The sequence below is a fragment of the Aquarana catesbeiana genome, linkage group LG02, assembly GCF_042186555.1.
Source record: "Aquarana catesbeiana isolate 2022-GZ linkage group LG02, ASM4218655v1, whole genome shotgun sequence".
Taxonomy (NCBI): Eukaryota; Metazoa; Chordata; class Amphibia; order Anura; family Ranidae; genus Aquarana; species Aquarana catesbeiana.
This window is the reverse complement of record NC_133325.1, coordinates 7,640,571-7,658,284: the sequence shown is the minus strand read 5'-3', so window position 1 is coordinate 7,658,284 and position 17,714 is coordinate 7,640,571. Positions and strand designations below refer to the sequence as shown.

Sequence of the window (17,714 nt, the reverse complement as noted above, 5' to 3'; positions counted from 1 at the left end):
GTCTACCAACTGAAAAGGTAGCATTTTGAAGTGCTAGCAATTTTTCCAAGCTAGCATTCAACCGCTGGGCATGTGGATGGCTGGGAGCGAACTTCTTTCGGTGGTGCAGCAGCTGGGGCAGGGAAATTTGCCTGGTACAATCTGACGTTGGTGTACCGAAAGTAGATTGCCCACAAGTACTTCACTGTGACACACCTAATTTTACACTTTCATTCCTCTCAGTGCAGGTCCCATAGTGGGGTTGGAGATCCCAGCTGATGAGGAGCAAGGAGAGGTCCTCTTTGTTCTTTGGTGTAGGTCTTTTAGATATGCTTGCCAACAAACTGCATGGCAGGTCAACATATGTCTGGTCAAGCATGTGGTGCCTAAGCGGGAGATGTTTTGGCCACGCGAGATACGCTTGAGACATATGTTGCAAATAGCAGCGGTGCGATCTGATGCACTCGTCTCAAAAAAACGCCCACACCAAAGAACTTTTAGAATAATGCGCAGAGACAGCAGCGCCCTGCACATGCGGAGCTTTGCGGTGTGATGCAGTCAGTGTGCTGCCCTTAGGCTGGCCCCTAGAGGGCATCCTGCCTCGTTGGTGTTGTGCCTCCTCCTCCTCCTCCTCTCTCCTATCAGGCACCCACTTTGAGTCAGTGACCTCATCATCCCCTACCTCCTCATCATTGGAGCAAACCTGGCAGTAGGCTGCAGCAGGGGGAGCATGACTGCCAGATTGCTGTCCTTCTTGGGCACCCCCTCTGTCCGTGCTCACGTTACTGCCTTCATCTAGCTCAGTATCATCATCAGAGCCTTCTAAATGCTGGGCATCCTCCTGGAGCATGTACCCAACACTGTGGTCAAACAGTTCGAGGGACTCCTCAGGAGGACATGGTGGGGCTAGGGAAGGAGTCACTGATGCCATTGAGCCGAGGGAAGAGGCCGCATTGGCAGCTGCTTTGCCACAAAAATTACCCTGAGCATGGGTGAGAGAGGATGAGGACGGCTTGGTCATCCACTCGACCAAGTCTTCCTCATGTTGCGGCTCAACAAGGCCAGCTGCTGAAAAAAAGGCCAAGAGTGTCCCACGGCCACATGCTGATGAGGATGCACCGTCTCCATGACCAGCACTGTTGCCTCTAGACACAGAGCCTGCTTGCTTATATAGTGTGGGGCATGTACTAAACCCTCTGAGCCATAATTGGCCAAAGCCACCCTGGCTTTGGCCAATTTCAGCTCTCTCTACAGACGGTGCTGTGATTGGCCAAGCATACGGGTCATAGTGCATGCTTGGCCAATCATCAGCCGCAGTGAATTATGGGCCATGACGCGCCACACGAATTTTGCGCGAACAGCCCATATTGTTCGCAATTTGGCGAACGGACAAACAGACTATGTTCGAGTTGAACATGGGTTTGACTCGAACACGAAGCTCATCCCTAGTCATGGGTGATGTATTCCATTCTTTCATTTGTGATAGAATAGTGGCATTGTAGTAATCTTTTATATCTATGTAGCCCATCCCACCTGCTGATCTGTGTTTGATAAGTTTCGTGTGACTACATCTAGATTTTTTCCCTTGCCAAACAAATTGGCTTAGGATGGATTGGAGAGATTTTGGGTATGTAGATGAGAGTGGTATAGGAAGCGTGCAAAATATGTAGAGCATAAGTATGAGTATGATTTTAAAGGCTGCTAGGTGGTCTGCCCATGAGAATTCATGTTTCGAAAGTTTTGTGGTTTCAGTAAGCATCATTTGTTTGGCGTCTGTGTAGTTGTGTGAGAAAAGTCCTCTAGTGGATTTGGTAAGAGTAATGCCTAGGTAGGGAATACCATCATCCGCCCACGGATAGGGATATTGGGTCTAGAGTAGATTACTAGTGGTTGCATCAATGCCTAGGTCCAGAATGTAGGATTTATTTTAAATAACTTTATAGTAAGGTAGGAGATGGTTGGACTATATCAGGGACATCTCAGACAATTTTTCCAATCCCTAGTTAAAGTATATCATAGTAAGAGGAGAGAAGGGGGGGGGGGGGACAGAGATCCCCCTTCCTCAAAATGAAATGGGACTTTTAAGAAAAATTATTGAGTCTAGTAGGTGAGATCCAAACAATTTTGATAAAAAATAACAATATTTATTGAAACATAATTAAAATGACATTGTCAAAAACATGTACAGACATATGACCATCAATTAGTAGATTACAAAATTCATACGTGACTAAAGCCAACATGTTTCGCAAAAGGGCTTTCGCTTCATCAGGGCTAGACACGATGTCATTGGTTCATTTAAACTGTGTAAACAATAGGACAATCTCGAATTACATAATGGTCATACATGAAATCAAATCATAACCATAGAAAAGCATCAATTACATAGAATTATTGCTCACCTACTGAGATGGAAAAAGAATAAGGCTATTACCACCATTCACCGGACAACAACCGCTTGACCAACCGGCACGGATTGTCCCTGGGTGCCAGATCCCAGACGGACAATACCAGTAGGAGGACTGGACCGCACACTTTGGGCACTATAGACAGGTAACCTGTACTGAAATAAAGACGGGAAACCCATGAGTTCCTCTGATTCAGAATGGATCACATATAGAACTAATGCTGACCATTAAGGTCAAACTAAGGCTGATACATAATATGTTAATAATATTTTTTGATATGACGCCCAAATTAGTCAAAAATAAAAATATAAAAAATATGTTAATGGTTTGTATAGTATAATGTTAAAGAGACATCTATAACAGGGTAGGGGAATAATTAATTAGGATAACTACATCTTAGTTGCTGGGGGAAACATAGGAGAACAATCTACCCCAGTTTAAGAAAGATAGCCACTAAATATGACATGCCCGTGTCCATAATGTCCCAATGTAGTTATTTAAATGGGACAATTAGTCCTAATAGGGCAATAGATTTAAAGTAGTACATCAAACATGTAATAGTATTAATATTAGTGCAAGGGTCCTATCATTAATGTATCCCCAAAATAAAGCAAAGAAAAGGAAAGAAAATCCGTCCAAGCAGATCTCGGCTTACACCTAGATGTAAGGATGGAGGGAGGGGAGCTATGATGGCTCCTGGTCAGTGAGTTGTGCGTCCGCCCGTCACGATGGATGGCCGCAGGATGCGTCTATCAGACAGCACCGGCGCCTCCATCTTTAATATGGTGCGGACCCACCGGAAGCAATCAGGTCAGGGCTGACCTCCGGCATTGCTTCCGGTCCGGACGTCCCTGTCACAATGCGCGCACATCAAGGGGGCGGGCGCATGTGCACTCCACCTCCCAGGACGCGCGCGCATTGCCCATACTACGCCCGCAGCATGAAGGGCACATAGGGGCGGAAAAGAAACAGCTCCGCCCCCTACACAGGGACGTCCGAGTCCTCCCACCTACGGCATCCATTGCCAGCAGGCGGCGGGAGCGATCCTGGATTAGGGGGAAAAAGCATATAAGGTGGTCCAAGTGGGCCAGATACCTTGAGCATGGTAAATAAATATTTATAAGCAGCAGCAAAGTACAAAACAAAAGCAACAACAATATATGCATGGTTCTTATAAGTAACATTCCAATCTGGTCAACCATAATTTAGGTGTAGCAAGAAAGGACAGGTGAGGGGGAAAAGGGGTAAAATATATGTATGTGGGACTAGACATAACATATTTCCGTCATCATATATGGAAAGTAGCATCATCTAGTGAACATGAATCTATTGTATCGTGGAGCTGTGCAATCAAGAATAGATGAGGGCCTGTCAATGCTATCTTTGATGTATCCTGTGTGACACATATATAGATAGAAGAACTCGTGATTGATTATGTGTATAGTTTCAGTTCTTGTTTGTGGCTTGATACTTTACTACAGGAAGATCATCACAGAAGAGGCTGAAAGGAGAGTGCAGTGTTCAGGCCAGGCGGATACGTCGCACGTTGGTTGAATATCCATCTGGCCTCACGCTGCAATATTATTTTATCTACATTCCCACCCCTCTCTGGGTCGGGTATAACCTCTAAAGCAAAGAAGGACACATAACTGGGGTCAAAACTATGTCGTAGACCAATATGTTTACAAATGGGGGTGTAAAGTAACCCTGCGTCTAAATAATACAAGTGGTCCTGTATCCTTCTAGCAAATGGACGCTTTGTTTTGCCTATATAGAATGCGCCACAACGGCACATAGCTAAATACACTATGCCCATTGTGGCACAGTCGGCATAGCCTTTAAGCTTGATAAAGGCCTCCTCTTGGAAGAGGGCACCCACTTCCTTCTTTGATCCATGGACAGAATTGACAGTGTCCACATCTAAAGGTGCCATTCCCACCCTCTGCCCCAATTAAGGGTGTTGGGGGTTGCAAATGACTGTGTACTAGGGCGTCTCTGATTGAACGTGATCTCCTGTAAGTAATTTGTGGCATATTAGCCACATATTTTGAGATGACTGGATCCTCAGATAAAAAAATGCCAATTATTACTGATCAGGTTTCGAATTTCCTGTTGGTGAGCTGTGAAGGTTGTGATCAGTTTCGTAGTAGGATGTGGGTCACGTGCCTTCTTTTTGAAAATAAGAGTGTCACGTAAATTCTGTTTGGCCCGCTGGTAGGCCCTCTTCAACACTTTTTTGCTGTAACCTCGGCTGAGCAGTCTGTCATAGAGTGCCTTGGCTTCTCTTTCGAAATCCTCGTTCCTAGCACAATTCCGTCGTAGTCGGAGTTACTGACTGTAAGGTATACTGTGTATCAATGTACGGGGATGGGAGCTGGAAAAATGCAGGATAGTATTCCCCGCCGTCTCCTTTCTGTATAATGTACTGAAAATTTAGCCATCCTCTCTGACAATCAGTCGTAGATCCAAAAATGGAATAGTTGTTGTATCAGATTGAATGGTAAACTTGAGATTGAATTGGTTATGAGAGAGAAGTTCCATAAAGCTACTAAGTAGCTCAGCCGATCCCGTCCAAATGAGGAGGACATCATCGATGTACCTCCGCCATAGAAGAATATGGCGGAGGTACATTGCGGCCTCATCACTGGAAAAAAGAGTGCGTTCCCATCCCCCCCAGGTACAGGTTGGCGTACGATGGGGCACAGGATGTCCCCATCGCTACCCCCTGCACCTGGAGGTAGGTAACGCCATTGAAGAGAAACATGTTATTGGTGAGAATATGTTCCAACAAGACTGTTATAAATTGACCCAACTCCCAACTGTCGGTATCTCTTTCTCTCAGGAACTCCACAACTGTTGCCACACCTTTCGTGTGTGGTATACTTGAATATAGAGCCTCTATATCGATTGCCGCCAGGATCGTTCCCGGAGGCACAGTGAGACCTTCCAGGGTTTTAAGTAATTCCAATGTATCCTTCAGATATGATGGCAAGCTAGTAACGTGCGGGCGTAGGTAGCCATCCACATACTGACTCGCAGTCTGGGTATGGCTCCCTATTCCCGAAACAATTGGGCGTCCTGGGGGTTTAGAGATGTTTTTATGGACTTTGGGTAGTGAGTAGAAGGTCGGTGTTACCGGCCACTTAACCTCAAGGAACTCATGGGTGTCTCCATCGATCTGTCCCTGGGAGTGTGCCCGATCGATAATGGACACATATTGTGATCTCGCTTTGGTGAGTCTCTGAGGTGGGACCTGCTGATACCATTCACAGTTGTTAAGAATGTCTGATCACATCTCGATGTAGCTATCCTTGTTCATCACCACCACATTTCCTCCTTTATCCGATGGTTTAATTACCAGTTCCTCCCTCTTCATCAGATTTTCCAAAGCCGACTGTTGTGCAGGTGACAAATTTTTTGTGTTATATTTCGGAAGTTGTACAGCTTCTATTTGTTTCATTTGTTTATTTCAGTACGGGTTACCTGTCTATATTGCCCAAAGTGTGCGGTCCAGTCCTCCTACTGGTATTGTCCATCTGGGATCTGGCACCCAGGGACAATCCGTGCCGGTTGGTCAAGCGGTTGTTGTCCGGTGAATGGTGGTAATAGCCTTATTCTTTTTACATCTCATTAGTAGGCGAGCAATAATTCTATGTAATTGATGCTTTTCTATGGTTATGATTTGATTTCATGTATGACCATTATGTAATTCGAGATTGTCCTATTGTTTACACAGTTTAAATAAACCAATGACATCGTGTCTAGCCCTGATGGAGCGAAAACCCTTTTGCGAAACATGTTGGCTTTAGTCACGTATGAATTTTGTAATCTACTAATTGATGGTCATATGTCTGTACATGTTTTTGACAATGTCATTTTAATTATGTTTCAATAAATATTGTTATTTTTTTATCAAAATTGTTTGGATCTCACCTACTAGACTCAATAATTTTCCTTAAAAGTCCCATTTCATTTTGAGGAAGGGGGATCTCTGTTCCCCCCCCCCTTCTCTCCTCTTACTATGATAAACTTTATAGTAAGATAAAGTACTAAACCTTTTTAACAGCGATTGAAACAAAGCCAGGGAAGAGTGGAGGTTTGTGATCATCATTATCACGTCGTCTGCAAATAAATTTATTTTATGCTCTATGGTGCCAATGGTGAAGCCTGATATGTTAGAGTGGGATCTGACATGCTCTGCCAAGGGTTCCATGATTAGGTTAAAGATGATTGGTGAGAGCGGACAACCTTGTTGGGTGCCATTAGTGATGGAGAATGGTTTAGACAGCATCTCCGATGTGTAAACCTGTGCTGATGGAGAGGAATATAGAGCCATTATGGCCACCAGAATGGGACCTTGGAAGCCAAATTTGCCAAGGGTTGCTTCAAGGTATTTCCAGTGGACCCTATCAAACGCCTTCTCTGCATCCAAGGATAGGAGCAGAGAAGGCGTTCAAGATGCCTCAGCATGATGGATTATGTTGATAATTCTGCGAGTGGCATCAGTTGTCTGTCTCCCTTTTGTGAAGCCTGATTGGTCCTTATGTATTAGAAGGTGAATTAGGTTGAGTAATCTGCAAGCTATTTGTTTGGCATACATTTTTGTGTCTACATTGAGAAGAGATATGGGTCGGAAGTTTTGCGCAGTGGTAGGCTCTTTCCCCGGCATGTCAGGTAATGACGGCTGTGTGACAGATGTGTCATCTTTTATATTATAAAGTGTATTGTAGTAGTAACTAAATGCGTCTGCAATAGCTTGTGGGTCTATAAACTTCTGTTTAGTAGCTGGGTGAAATAGATGGGTAATTTTAGTTTTGGAATAGTGACCTTTAATTCTGTTGGCGATTGCCTTCCCAGCTTTATTACCCATGGAGTAGTGTTGTGCTCTAAAGTGCTTATGTGCTTTTTCAAAGGATTCTAGAAGGAGAGATTTTCATTCTTGTCTAATTTAGTCTTGGTTAAAGGATCTGGACTAGTTTGATTTTGGTGTTCTAACATTTTAATATCTGAAGTGAGTGTATTTAGACGCTGTGATCTCCTCCCCCTCTCTCTAGCATTAAGTTGAATAAGGATTCCCCTTATGAATGCCTTATGGGGATTCCAAAGAATGGTATCATTGCTAACAGTTCCTGTATTAGTATTGAAGTATTCTATTAAGCGGTTTTTAATATAAGTAAAATGGGTCAGTGAGTAGAGAATTGCAGCCTTCGCCCTCCAAATCCGTGTTCGGGAGATCTTCGGTGAATCTTCTATGGTCATTGTAACCGGGGCGTGGTCTGATCATGTAATGGTCGATATCTCCGTGGAGGAGATTTTGGGCAAAGTCCATTTATCCACTAGGAAGTAGTCAATCCAAGTGTAAGAGTTGTGTCTAGGGGATAAATAGGAGTAGTCCCTTTCGGTAGTGTGATGGCATCTCCACACATCAAATAGGTCGTGAGATCTGATAAACGGTCCCATAGAAGATGTAACTCTGGTAGAGTGGGAGGAAGAGTCGATGGAGTTGTCAGGCACTATGTTAAAATCGCCACGACTGACTAGTTGACCTTGTTTAAAGCGATTTGATTTTCTTCATCAATTTGGACATAAAGTGGATTTGTTTCTTGTTGGGGGCATATACTGATACAATGGTGTATTTGTCGTTATTTAATGTACAATTCAATGCTAGATATCTACCAGCAACATCCTGAAGGCTGTCGTGTAGGGTGAATGAGCATGTATTCCTGACGGCTGTCATGACTCCATTCTTTTTGTCAGGACCCGAGGCTTTAAAGGTATTTGAGAAATTTTTGTTGGAACACTGAGGTCCAGCATTGGTTTTAAAGTGTGTTTCTTGGAGGTACAGGACATCGCAGTGAGAATCCTGTGCAGTTCGCCACAGGGATGATCTTTGGCAGGGTGATTTAGGCCCTTGACGTTCAGTGACATAAATTTGGGCATTTTGAAAGTGGTGTGTGTAGGTAGTGGAGTAAGGTACTACTCACGGTTACACAGATGGGTGAGTTGCTTGAGAGGGTTGAGGTCTGCTAGAGGTCCTGGATCCGATGTACTTGAACTCTCGTGGATAAGGAAGGAAGGGAGAAAAGCAGAAGGTAATTGGTGATAAACAAGAGGATAGAGGAAAACAAGTGTCAGCAGTGTGTTAGGGACTGCTGGATGAGGATGAGGGTAAAGTTCATAAACTAACTGCAACGAGCAGGCACTGAATCAGAGGGCTTATCTGAGATTAGATTGACAGCATCACTGATTTGAAAGTCATTTCTTGTGGTGAGGTGAAAGACCATAGTTGAAGGATTGTGAGTTTGGTTTGTTGCCCACCGGGGTTGGAAGGTCACCATCAGGAAGGATACCCCATGTTTTGAGCAATTGTATGCCCTCTTCTACGGTATGGATATTGTGGCCCACTCCACTTCTAGTAACCATCAGCTTGGTGGGGAAACACCATTGGTATGGGATCTTATGATTATGGAGGGGTTTTGTTATTGTTTGCAGTTGACGTCTCTGTTGACGGGTGTATTGGGAGATGTCAGCAAAGAGTTGCAGCTTTGCGTATGGATGTGGGAGCTGTCCCAGTCGTCTGTATTGTGTGAGATGCATATCCTTGGTGTGGTAGAAGTGGATGTGCATCAGAGTGTCACGAGGTACTTCTGCGGGTAGATTAGGAGGTTTTGGGAGACGGTGGATACGATCGATAGTCATCTCAATCGGTGGGAGATCTGGGAGAAGTGTTGAGATCAACTCCCTAGTGTAGGAGTTTAGATCTGTTGGTAAAATAGTTTCAGAGATTCCTCTTATCTTAATATTTTCATGCCGTGAGTGGTCTTCGAGATCCGCCATTTTGGCACGCACCCAGCGGTGTTCTTCTCTGGTATGTTCATGTGTGTCTACAAATTCATTAACTGTTTTTGTCATAGCGCTCAACTGCTTTTCAATAAGCCCCACTTTCTGCCCTGTGTGCAGCATTTCTGTTTTAAATGCTGAAAACATTGAGGAAATGTCAGATTGGAGAGAGCTGTGAAGTGACATCAGCATCTCCTTCATCATAGTGTCTATGACTGGCTGATTGGTAGTAGGGAAGGCCGCTATGGGAGAAGATGCAGTTGGATGTGTGAGGAGGTTCTCTAAAGCAGGCCTTACCTCCTGTGGCTGATCCGCTGTATCCTGGCACATCCTTGCTTTAGCAGGGCTGCTGGAGGTGGATGAGGGTCCGGAGGATAGCTGGGAGCCTGAGGTGTTGTGCAGGGATGAAATGGAGGATTCATCAGCATCAGGCAAGTCGGTGTAGGAATCCTCTGTGTGCTGATCGGTGCCGCAGGCGCCATCTTGGATTTTATCTCCCTGAGGAAAGATAAGGAAATCCATGATTTTTGTTGGTATTCTGTATTCTTTCTGCTTTCTAAAGGTTCCGGTCTGGGTCCTCAGGTTGTGGGGGTCCGAGTAGTGCATTTTTTTGGGGTCTGGAACAGTGATTTGGGGTCCGATTCTCTGTTTAGTGCAGGAGCTGCGAGATCAGGCTTCCATTCAGCTTGGCTGCTAGCCACGCCCCCCCCACTTGTTTGCATTCTCTCCCCTCCACTGACATATTGGGCCCTTTTTTTGGAGAGAGGGGGAGTGGGTACCTGGTTTTGACGGGTACCGACTCACTTTCAGCTCAGATCACCGCAGTCTGAGCTGGAAGTTCATCCCCCCTCTCTTCCCCCGCAGTCTTCTGGGACACATCACAGGTTCCAGAAGACGACAGGACCATTCACAAGGCGCAGAGCGGCTCCCGCATGCTCAGTAGAAAACTGACTGTGAAGGCCTAAAGGCATCACTTCCTGTTACCTAGCTACTAATTCACTCATTTGTACTTTCATTCAATGTACCTCACATGTTCCTCAGATATTCACTGATTCAGATCGATCCAAAACATTTAAAATGAAAGTATTTATTAATTGCTCTACAAGCAAAGTGATTTACATGTTGGAATGTCCATGTAAAAAATTCTATATAGGGAAAACAAAGCGACAATTAAAAATCCGTATCTGTGGGACATTAATGGACCTCCTAGAAAAGACGAGAAAGAAAAAGCACAACATATAAGGAAAATCCATGTGGGAAAAAAAACAGATGGCCTGAAAAAAAAGGGGATCTTTTCCCTAAATGTATCCCCTAGGAGAGGAGACTTCATTAAGGTTTTACTATGTAAAGAGAAATACTGGATCTATAATCTCACTACTTTAATACCAAAAGGCCTGAAAAACGGCAAGTACAGTAAGCCCGAGAAACACCGGCGAGCAGCGGGAGGAGGGACGACCTCTTTGGCTGCTTCTAAAGGCGATCCAGTGGCTAATCAGCTGCTTGGATCACTTTTTTGAGAAACAAAATTACATAACCCCTGCAAACCACTTCAAAACTGCAACGTGTATATACATATTGTGTTTGGCAAGTGGAGACAATTATTAATGAGCGTTACAGCCAGGTCAGGTGACAATGCATTCTTGCATGATGTCTGAATAAAGATGAAGTCAGCCGACAGGTCACACAATTTCCATATCATCACTTCCTTACCAATCAAAATGAAGATTTTATAACTCCAATCCTTCTGACATGGGAAGAGATTTGGGTCACACGTTCACCCAGACAGAAAGAGATTATATCCTATTCTTTGCTCACAAATCCCACTTTTCCAGCACTGTCCAGGAGTCCGGATATAAACATTTGACCAGATGGTATACAGTCCTCACTTTCACACAAACATTTCCCCAGTTAAATTTTTACCTGTTAGAGGTGCAATCATGCCAGGGGAACTCTTTTGTTTGACAATCCCTTACCTATTACAAATTCAAAATACTAACAACATCTTACAAAGCCCTCCACAACTCTTCCCCCAGCTACATCACCAACCTTGTCCCAAAATACCAACCAAACCATTCTCTTCATTCCTCACATGACCTCCTACTCTCTAGCTCCCATGTAACCTCCTCCTATGGTCACCTCCAGGACTTCTTCAGGGCCTCTCCCATCCTCTGGAACTCTATACCACAATCTGTCTGACTATCTTCTACTCTGTCTTTAGGTAATCCCTGAAAACCCTTATCTTTAATACCTACACCTTCTTCACCTCCCATAAACTATGGAATAAATATCTGAAGATCAATCAATCCTGATGTACTGACGGGCAATCACATTTCTTGAGGCCCGAAAATACCAGGACAGTAAAAATATCCCCCAAATGACCCCTTTTTGGAAAGTAGACATTCCATGGTATTTAGTAAGAGGCATGGTGGGTATTAGGAAGTTATAATTTTTTTGTTACAATATTTTGGATTTTTTTTATTGTTTACATCCTGTCCCCAGTACAGTACAGCTTCCTCCATATAACTGGTGTGGAGGTGAGCAGGGACACCGACTGGTGACAATATGTAAAAAAAAGCCAAAAAGTATTTTTAATAATTTTTTTTAAACATTTTTTTTACATACAGACTGTGACCAAAGCAATATAGTGTTACCAGTACTAGTGTTATAGGCGGCACAGTGGTGTAGTGGGTAGCACTCTCGCCGAGCAGTAAAAAAGGGTCACTGGTTTGAATCCCAACCACGACACTACCTGCCTGGAGTTTGCATCTTCTCCCTGTGTCTGCGTGGGATCCTCCGGGTGCTCCGCTTTCCTCCCACACTCCAAAGACATGCTGGTAGGTTAATTGGCTCCTGTCAAAAATTGGCCCTAGTATATGAATGTGAGTTGGGGACCTTGGATTGTGGGCTCCTTGAGGGTAGGGACCGATGTGAGTGTGCGATGTGTGGAGCACTGTGTAAATTGACGGTGGTATATGGGTACCTTAAATAATAATATAATAGATGAGCATCTTAATGAGACACAATGTACAGGGATAGGGACAATTGTAGACACGCACCCATACTTACTCAGGTTAAACTGGATGGACTGGTGTCTTTATTCAACCTTACTAACTGTGTACTATACTAACACTGTACTACTCTGGGGAGGTAATCATGATTTCTTTTTTTTACACACTATAATTGTTTATATCAGTGAATTTCATTGCTATAAGTAAGCATTTTTACTGAATTAAATAGGTTCATTCAGTGTATATTGTTGTGATTAGCTGTGATTGGCCCTGTCTGTACCATGTGATCACTGTGACCAACCACACAATAACTGTCATGAATAAAAGCCATTCATTGTTCACAATTGTCATGTTATCTACTGTGATTGGTCACAGCGATCACATGGTACCGGCAGTGGGCCGCTACACTGATCAGTCATCCACTGGACATAGCGGGTGACAGACTGCGCCAGAGATTGGTCCTGCAGGGCCGCACAAGATCTGTTCTCCCAGAACAATATGGCTCCTTTCTGGCCGTCATATTACAATAGGCTGAGCGGGAAGCAGTTAATAATACATTTTAAAAAAGTAACTTTATTGAACCTATGTAACTATGAACACTTTTTTAAAGAATTCTGACTTTTATTTTTTTCTGTACAGGTGGACTGAGGAACCAAGTTTTTGGTCATGCTGGTCTTCATCAATAAAAGAAAGTCACATGGGAAACGATTCATATGGGTGTTATAAGTGACTGAAAGTTTTTATTGCAGTTCACTGGAGGGTCCACAAAGGACTCAAGACATATCCGTGTTCTAAATATCATAAATGTATTGGATCCTCTTCAACATTGATCCAGCCTCAGAGGACAACAGGAGAGAAGTAATTTCAGTGTTCTGGAAGTGACAATGGCTTTATAGTAAAGTCCAACCCATAGATACATAAGAGGAGCCATTTCAGAAGATATTTCTTGTTTGGAGCGCGACAAAGGTTTTACAATGGAGGCAAAACGTATCACACACCAGAGGGTTCACACTGGCGAGAAAGCATATCAGTGTTCTGAATGTGGAAAAACTTTTACAACCAAGGAAGAGCTTATCATACACCAGAGGGTTCACACTGGAGAGAAGCGGTATCAGTGTTCTGAATGTGGCAAAGCTTTTAAACAGAAATCCAATCTTATCGCACACCAGAGAGTTCACACTGGAGAGAAGTCATATCAGTGTTCTGAATGTGACAAAGCTTTTACACAGAAATTGCATCTTATCAGACACCAGAGAGTTCACACTGGAGAGAAGCCATATCAGTGTTCTGAATGTGGCAAAGCTTTTACACATAAATCATATCTTATGACACACCAGAGAGTTCACACTGGAGAGAAGTCATATCAGTGTTCTGAATGTGGCAAAGCTTTTACAAATAAATCAACTCTTAACGCACACCAGAGAGTTCACACTGGAGAGAAGCCATATCAGTGTTCTGAATGTGGCAAAGCTTTTACAGAGAAGTCACATGTTATCCAACACCAGAGAGTTCACACTGGAGAGAAGCCATATCAGTGTTCTGAATGTGGCAAAGCTTTTACACATAAATCATATCTTATGACACACCAGAGAGTTCACACTGGAGAGAAGCCATATCAGTGTTCTGAATGTGGCAAAGCTTTTACAAATAAATCAACTCTTAACGCACACCAGAGAGTTCACACTGGAGAGAAGCCATATCAGTGTTCTGAATGTGGCAAAGCTTTTACAGAGAAGTCACATGTTATCCAACACCAGAGGGTTCACACTGGAGAGAAGTCCTATCAGTGTTCTGAATGTGGCAAAGCTTTTACAGAGAAGTCACATGTTATCCAACACCAGAGAGTTCACACTGGAGAGAAGCCATATCAGTGTTCTGAATGTGGCAAAGCTTTTACACGGAAATTTCATCTTATCAGACACCAGAGAGTTCACACTGGAGAGAAGTCATATCAGTGTTCTGAATGTGGCAAAGCTTTTACACAAAAATCAGATCTTATCACACACCAGAGAGTTCACACTGGAGAGAAGCCATATCAGTGTTCTGAATGTGGCAAAGCTTTTACACAGAAATCAACTTTTATCACACACCAGAGAGTTCACACTGGAGAGAAGCCATATCAGTGTTCTGAATGTGGCAAAGCTTTTACACAGAAATCATATCTTGTGACACACCAGAGAGTTCACACTGGAGAGAAGCCATATCGGTGTTCTGAATGTGGCAAAGCTTTTACACAGAAATCAACTTTTATCACACACCAGAGGATTCACTAACTGGGCAGCGTTACCAAGTGTTTTCTTTATTGCCAGATCCTGAGCTAATACATGATGAACACTGCCGCAGTACCAGAGACTAGGTTGGGGTCAAGTGGCATCTTACAAAGCCTCTGAAGCCTCATTAAGAGAGTCCATTCCAGGTTCTTCTGACTGTTGATACACCATAAGCCAGGTGTCAGGGCTCCAGCTAAGCACACCTTCTCCAAACCTCCCCTCCCATGATAAATGCCTCCTTTCCATATTTTATCTCCTCTCACGGATGACATCTTTGCAGGCAGGTCTGTGACTGGGACACCAGCCAGGGAGATGTCTCGGTTTGGTGAGAAAGCAATCCCCTAAGCTGCCGCAGGCCTTCCCTCACTGTGTTGCTGCTGTTTATGGGATGCATTTAGCAGTACCACTTAAGTTCAGCTGGCTACTTGTATTCCATCTGGTTCTGATGAAAGTCTCAGGGATCTCATCAGGTGTAGAATGGATGTTCTTGTTATCTTCTTTCTCTGTTTAGCTATTACTCCTCTCCATAGACTATTCACACTGCACACCTACAAGAGATCGGGGCTGAGTGTGTGGTCATATTCCTACCACTTCTGGGGACTGAAATTCCTCCAGCTGGGGTTCACTTTAACCTTTTCTCTGCACAACCCCTTTTTGCATTTTTTGCACACATGTTTAAAAAATAATTTTAGCCTTGAATATGATGTAAATACCCCAAACATTATATATTTTCTGAAAGCAGATACCCTAAAGAATAAAATAGTGGTAGTTTCAATTTTTTATGTCACACAATATTACCTCAATGGTCTAGGAAACACAGCATTTCAGTAAAAAAAACCACTAAAGTGAATTTTAGGGCAACAAAACGCAGTAAATAACCCACATTTTTAGTAAAATATAAAAAACGAGGTTACGCCGAGTAAATAGATACCCAACTTGCCAAACCTTAAATTATGTGCGCCGTGAATTGGCGACAAACCTCAGTAACCTATATTTTCTATAGGCAACACTTCAAATAAAACCCTATAGGTATTAGTTTAGTGTTTACAGAGGAGGTCTGGTTCTAGAATTATTGCTCTCACTCCGGCGTGCGCGGTTATATGTAACGTGTATCGCAATCAATGTTTTCACTCATAGGCACCCTGAAGCATTTGTTTACATTTGTATGTGCATATATGTGGAGGAGGGGGCCTCAATTTTTATTTTTTTATTGGGGGGGGGATTTTATGTGCTTGGGTGTAACTTAATTTTTTTGCAAAAAATAAAAATAGTTTTCTTTAACTTTTTCTTTCATCACATAGGGGACAACAAGTCCTGTATGTGATATTTTTTAGGTGCCAGGTTCTCTTTAATGAGACTTGCAGGTTCTAAAAGACCCCCAATGTCTCTTCTGGGCTCCACTGAATGTTTTGTGATGCAGATCACACTGCAAAACACACACCGAGAGGCTGACCTGGAAGTGATGTCATAGACCTGGCTTTCTGGGTCACAGCAAGAAGGAGAGGAGAGTGGACGTGTGTCCGTTGTTCTCCCCCCCCAGCCCCCGCACTTGCCATGTTGGTCCTGGGAATGCTAAGGAAGGGATCGGGACAGCCGCACTTCAATATAATTACCTTTATTTAATAAAAAGTCTGTCCATACAGCAATTATAGGTAGAGGAATCAGATATAGATAATAACGTTTCTCCTGGGCCTGCAGATGGGTAAGTGGAGCCCGGAAAATATGGCGGGGAAGTGCCAGTTCTGGGGGGTGTGTGACCAATTGGGTGGCAGTTTTCACCTGACCTGTCAGTTTCACACACAATCCCAGTGGCTACAGCAACAGGATTGTGTGTTAGCCCCCCTGCTGTCAGGTCTGTATGATGTGCGGACCTGGCAGTGAAATGGGTCATGACTCTGAATGGACAGATCTCTTTTTGGTGTAAAGTTTTCAAAGAACATTTCTTATCGTTGTAAATGTTATGATGTTGGCACTAAAGTGTAACAAGTTTTTGTTTTGTTTGGTTTGGTTGGGTTGTTTTGTGGGAATGCTTTGTGTGTTGTGAGTTCTTCTTTTGTTGTAAATTGGAAAATGAAATAAAAAATTTTTAATTAAAAAAAAAAGTGTAACTATGGTCTGATCAATAATTACATAAATGGTGCAATCTGTCATTAGCATAGAAGTTTTTGTTTTTCCGAGTCTCCTCTTGTAACATTTTTATTACCTATTGATCCTCCCAGTAGATCTGTTTTCTTCTACTTCCTATAGAAGGCCAAGCTATTTGGCAAAAATAGCAGTTGGATGGGGTTTGGAAACACCATATAACACTGCCGGGGGTGCTTACAACTGTCAGTTTTCATTCATATGGTGGTTCAAACCTTAAAAAAACCTGTTGCTGTAACTACTTTAGAAGCGTTATCTGAAGTTGGATTTACTTGTTGTGTGTCTTACTTATAATCTATCTAAGACTTCCCTGTACAGGGTGATAACACTGCTGTGTAATGTTACTGCAGAATGATGAGGGTTGTCATCCTGTTACAGAAGGTGGGAAAATAACAGATCTACAGACAGAAGAACAGGTGATAAAACAATGTTGCGGAGGGAACTCTGGGAATTCTAATGACAGATTACATTACACATTAAGTTAGAAGACTTCCTGCTGTTGGTCTTATGTTTGAATTTTCTTCTGATATTTACTGTCGTGCTGTAAAAGGTGTAAATGATTGCCCACATGTTTCCTGTAGTTACCTTGGGCTCCCTCTTACGCATGCCTACATCTTGGCCTGTGGGAAGAGGATCTGGTGTACCCTTCGTCATTGTACCTCAGCCACTGTGTCACGTGGCTGAGGTACATAGATGATGTTCTAATGATCTGGGGGGGCTCTGAACATGAGCTACATACCTTCATGAACGAGTTAAACTCTAATGACAGAAACATTAGACTTACTTACACCTTCCATTCCCACACCCTTTCATTTCTCGATCTAACCATCTACATTGACAACGGCCTGATCAAGACCAAAACTTTTAGAAAACCCACAGCAGCTAATACCCTACTTCTAGCATCCAGTGACCACCCAAAATCTCTGATTAAGGCCATTCCAGTAGGCCAATTTCTCAGGGCTCGAAGAAACTGTTCTGACCCAGATGACTTTACCGCTGAGTCTAAAGATCTTTACAATAGATTCAGAGAGAGAGGTTACTCCCACTCATGTATTAGGGAGGCCAGA

The 17,714-nt window shown here is 43.2% G+C and overlaps 2 pseudogenes; one reads left to right on the top strand and one right to left on the bottom strand.

The window, feature by feature from the left end:
• The window catches only part of LOC141126578 (uncharacterized), a 1,610,887-nt pseudogene that overhangs the window by 731,152 nt on the left and 862,021 nt on the right, over positions 1 to 17,714 (bottom strand).
• The window catches only part of LOC141126608 (uncharacterized), a 191,012-nt pseudogene that overhangs the window by 13,266 nt on the left and 160,032 nt on the right, over positions 1 to 17,714 (top strand).